The sequence below is a fragment of the Hylobates moloch genome, unplaced genomic scaffold (assembly GCF_009828535.3).
Source record: "Hylobates moloch isolate HMO894 unplaced genomic scaffold, HMol_V3 SCAFFOLD_15, whole genome shotgun sequence".
Lineage (NCBI taxonomy): Eukaryota > Metazoa > Chordata > Mammalia > Primates > Hylobatidae > Hylobates > Hylobates moloch.
Window position 1 is genome coordinate 82,229,006 of NW_026652290.1, and position 5,134 is coordinate 82,234,139.

The 5,134-nt window shown below is 41.6% G+C and overlaps 1 pseudogene; it reads left to right on the forward strand.

Annotated features, from left to right (window-relative positions):
* Positions 1–2,553, forward strand: LOC116484268 (alpha-ketoglutarate-dependent dioxygenase FTO-like; annotated as a pseudogene).
* The last annotated feature ends 2,581 nt before the right edge of the window (positions 2,554–5,134 follow it).

Consider the following 5,134-nt stretch of genomic DNA (forward strand, 5'->3'; position numbering starts at 1 on the left):
ATGGCGCTGCTGAGTCACGGGCTCACTCTCCTCTGGGTATCCAGTTGTGTAAGCCTCCTGTCTTTCTGTTGATTACAGCATTGTTTAACTAAGGCCTCTGCTACTTTGCAGCCACGAGCATCTTGATAGATTAGGAAAGCAAAAAAGAGGATAAAAAAAGAAATCAGGAAAAGAGATGTGTGGTAGATGAAATAATCCTTCTTGGTTCTTTCCAAAAATCTCCTGTCCTAATCCCCGGAATCTGTGAGTATGTCACCTTACAAAACAAAAGGGGATGTTGCAGATGTGATTAAGTAGTTCGATGAGGAGATTATCCTGGATTATCTGGGTGGGCCCAATGTAATCACAAGGATTAGTTACAGAGGAAATGTGACAATAAAAACAGGGGATGAAATGATGTGTTTTAATGAAGAAGGAAGGCACCCTGTGAGCTAAGGAATGCAGGTGGCTTCTAGAAGGTGGAAAAGGCAAGAGAACAGATTTTCTTCTAGAGTTCTCAGAAATAATGCAGCTCTGACAATACCTTGATTTAGCCTATAAGACCCATTCAGACTTCTGACCTTCAAAACTATAAGACAATACATTTGTGTTGTTTTAAGGCACTAAGTTTGTGATTTTTTTCAATTTATTATTTTTTTTTTTTTTGTAGAGATAGCATCTGGCTATATAGCCCAGGCTGGTCTCAAATTCCAGGCCTCAAGCCATCCTTCCTCCCTGGCCTCCCAAAGTGCTGGGATTATAGGTTTGAGCCACCATGCTGGGCCTGTGGTAATTTATTATAGCAGCTATAGGAAACTAACACAGCATGGTAATTAGAAACCCCAAAAGAAGATGCTAGGAATAAGTACAAATGTAGCAATAATTAAATAGATATGAAAGAGTTATATCCAATGACTACTAAACACGTAACTAACAGATTCAATTTTTTTTAAACTCCAGGTAGGTGCCCTTCATGAAAGGTATATCTAAAACAAAATGATGCCGGGAAACTATATACCTGTTGTCTCAGTTATCTATTGCAGTGTAACAAACCACCTTCTAACTTAATGACTTAGTGCCGGACGTGTGGCTCATGCCTATAATCCTAGCACTTTGGGAGGCCCAGGCGGGTGGATCACTTGAGGTCAGGCGTTCGAGACCAGCCTGGCCAACATGGTGACATCCTGTCGCTACTAAAAGTACAAAATTAGCCGGGCATGGTGTCACGCGCCTGTAATCCCAGTTACTTGGGAGGCTGAGGCAGTAGAATCACTTGAACCCGGGAGGTGGAGGTTGCAGTGAGCCAAGATTGTGCCACTGCACTTCAGCCTGGGTGACAGAGTGAGACTGTCTCAAAAAACAAAACAAAACAAAACCTTAATGACTTAGGAAGGTGGCTTTAGTGGCAGCATGAAGCACACCCTGATTGCCGAGGAACAAGAGTGCAAAGCTAAGAAACTGAGACATTTTGAAGAGTTTGAAGACACTTGGCTTCCTTATCTGACCCGCAAAGAGACAGAGTAAAAAGCCAGAAAAAAAAAAAAAAAAAAAAAAAAAAAAAAAAGAGGCTCAAGAAGCTTTTCTCACACTGCACAAGCATGGCTGCTTATTTTCAGACCTGGTTAGGATCCAAGGCAAAGATTTGCTCACTCCAGTATCTCCCATCCTCATTGGTAATCCAGGTTGCGCCTACAAGTCCCTGAACACTAGGTTCTTTATGGTACCATGGCCAGTGAAAGGGTCTAATATAAAATACACCAAGGGTGAGGTGCAGTGACTCACGCCCTGTAATCCAGCATTTTAGGAGGCCGAGGTGGGCAGATCACTTGAGGCCGGGAGTTCCAGACCAGCCTGGCCAAAATGGTGAAACCCTGTCTCCACTAAAAAAAATACAAAAATTAGCATGATGGCATGCACCTGCAGTCCCAGCTACTGGGGAGGCTGAGGCAGGAGGATCTCTTAAACCCAGGAGGCAGAGGCTGCAGTGAGCCAAGATCGTGCCACTGCACTCCAGCCTGGGCAACAGAGTGAGACTCTGTCTCAAAAAATAAAATAAAATACACCAAGGCTGAAATAGCTGCTGCTTGTCAGACCTTCCTCAAGGTCAATGACTACCTAAAGATAGAAATAATCTAGGCTTTGGAAGAACTTGCTGCCAAAGAGAAGGCTAATGAGGATGCTGTACCAGTGTGTTTGGCTGCAGATTTCCCCAGTGTTGGCATGGGGTCATCCTGTGACGGACAAGAAGATGAAGTGGACATAAAGAGCAGAGCAGCATACAACGTAACTTTGCTGAATTCATGGATCCTCCGAAAATCCCACACCTGAAAGAGAAACCTTATTTTGGCATGCGGAAAATGGCAGTGAGCTGGCATCATGCTGAAAATCTGGTGGACAGGCCCCAAAGAGGAAAGTGAGGACGACTCTCATCTTGAAGGCAGAGATCTTGATACTTGGCATGTTGGTGTTAAGATCTCATGGGATGTAAAGACACCTGGTTTGGCAACACCCCAAGGAGACTGCTATTTCTTGCTTGGTAATCTTTGGAGAACCAAAATTATATTGCTACTCTAGCATCTAAATTTAGATTATTGGGTATATATTTTGAATATGTCTTAATAAACTAAACTTTTGGAGCATTTTATATTAATAGTGAAACTTCTTTATGAGAACATGTAACTAGGTTTTTCTTTTTTGAGATACTGCTAAATTTTAAAAAGTTGCTTTTCTTTTTATTCTAAGTAGTTGTGGAGTTCTTCAAATATGCTAAACAATTTTCAGAATTATTCATGAAAGCTATTAAAGCATTCAAGTCAACTTATTAGTATAACTTGAAAAAATGCTTCCCTGTCTATATACGTTTTTAGTAGTGAGAGAGTTTTGTCTAGTTCTGAATTTAGTTTCTTCTCAGGAACAGCTGACCTGACAATGGGGCCTTTCTCTCAACTTATCATTTAGTTCTTTCAGAAGCAATATCTCAACTGTGGTTAGGCTAACTTAAGCTGTAGAGTTTGTGGGGCTTTTTTTTCCTTCTTGCTGTAAGTTTTTATTTTGTTTTTGGACTTTCTGCTTGTTTTCCAATATGCAATGTGCAAACAGTATCCTTTTTTACTCAAAGCTTCTCAGGGCTTATTCTTTACTTGGCTCTAGCTCCTGATTCTTTGGGGTTTACCTCACTCCTATCTACTTGGAGAAATCTACTCATATGTTAGTTTTGGAGCCCGGAAGAACCAGGGCTGACACCCAGTGTTTATAATAAGAGTTAATTCCCAATTTGGTATTTGTAGAGAGTCTACTGTGTTCCAGGTACTGTGTAAGGCTCCAGGGGAGATACAGGAGGTGGATAAATATTGGTCCTTGCCTTTGGGGAATTCAGAGTACCGAATAGCTCTTTAGGCCATTCTCTCATTAAGCATTTTCCAATTTTTAGCTCTTTGTACATCAGCTTCAAGGTTTTCGTCATATCCATGTACTACTTGTATAATTATTTACATACTATTTCTGCCTAGATAAACTAACTTCTTTATCTTAGAAAAAACTGAATGGCTTAAAGTAACAAGTAAGACAGCTGGGCAAGTCTCTGCATGTCTCCCCTGGGGTCACTTGTGCAGCTACAGTCATCTCAGATGGTCTTACACAGCTGGTGCAGGCTGTTGGCCACCCTCACCCTCCACATGGTCTCTCATCCTCCAGGACACTAACCCAGGCTTCTGCACATGGTGGGAGCAGCGTTCCAGGTGATGAGATCAGCAGCTGGGAGGCCTGGTGAGGATTAGACTCAGATGTCCCATAACATTAGTTCTGCTGCCTTCTGTATTCACAAGTCACAATGCCAACCATGATTCAACGAATAAGGAAATGGACTTCACCTCTTATTAGAACAGTGGCAAAGTCACAAGGGGTATGGATTCAGGAAGGGAAGGAGTCATTGTGTCATCTTTTTGATCAACTTACCATATCTGGAAAATACTAGCACAAAGTGGGTGTAGGAATATTAATATCAAAGTTGAAGTCAAGGTGAAAAGAAACTAAGAGGAAATATTTCTTAGAGATAAACACTACAACAAGAAGATAAAATAGTCATGAGCATGTTTTCATCTAATGACATACATTCAGAATATGTAAAGCAAAAGCTGTTAAAGAATAAGGAGAGGCTGGGCACAGTGGCTCGCTGTAATCCCAGCACTTTGTGATTACAGGGAAGATTGCTTGAGCCCAGGAGTTCAAGACCAGCCTGGGCAACATGGTGAAACCCCATCTCTACAAAAAAAATACAAAAAAGCAGGCGTGGTGGTGTGAGCCTGTAGTCCCAGCTACAGTGAGGACAGGCAGGAGGATCACATGAGCCCGGAGAGGTTGAGGCTAAGATCGCACCACTGCACTCCAGCCTAGGCACAGAGTGAGACCCGGTCTCAAAAAAAAAAAGGAGAAATTGACCCAAAAAATCACAGTGTTAGATTTTAACATATCTCTCTTGGAAACTAAAATATTAAGCACTTTAAAAAATAAAGATCAAGACTATTTGAGTAACACAATATAGCTTGACCTAATAGAAATATTCTGAACTACGTTCTAAGCAGAGTATACACATTCACAAAAATTGACCATAAGCTAAACTGCAAAGGAAATCTTAACACATCTCCCCACCCAAAAATAATACAACACGGACCATCTTCTCTCACCACAATGCAATACAATTCGAAATGAAAAACAAAACGATAGCCAAACAAAAAACAAACCAGTGTATGTCTAGAAACTTTTAAACAGACTTGTAAATAACTCAAGTTAAAGGGGTAGCAGGACCAGAACCTAGATTTCCAAATAACCAGTGTAGTTCATGATCTAGTCCTTTTGTTCATATAAAGCTATTTGTTTTAAAATAGTTGCTGAATTATATGAAAGGGTGAGAAAGTGGGAGAGACAAAACAAGGTGGGCTGGGAAAGGGATTCACTGGAGCAACGAGTTCAGTGTATGGAAGAATTGAAGGGTCAGATAGTTATTACCAGCCAGGTTCAGCAAAGCCTAGAAGGATCTGCTGGTCTCTGTGACCTGGGCAGGCAAACACCACCCAGGGCAGGCCAGGGCAAGACACCAGCAGGCAGGCCAGATCCTTTGAGCTTGGATCCTAGGGTAGATTCTATTTGCTTCTGATCC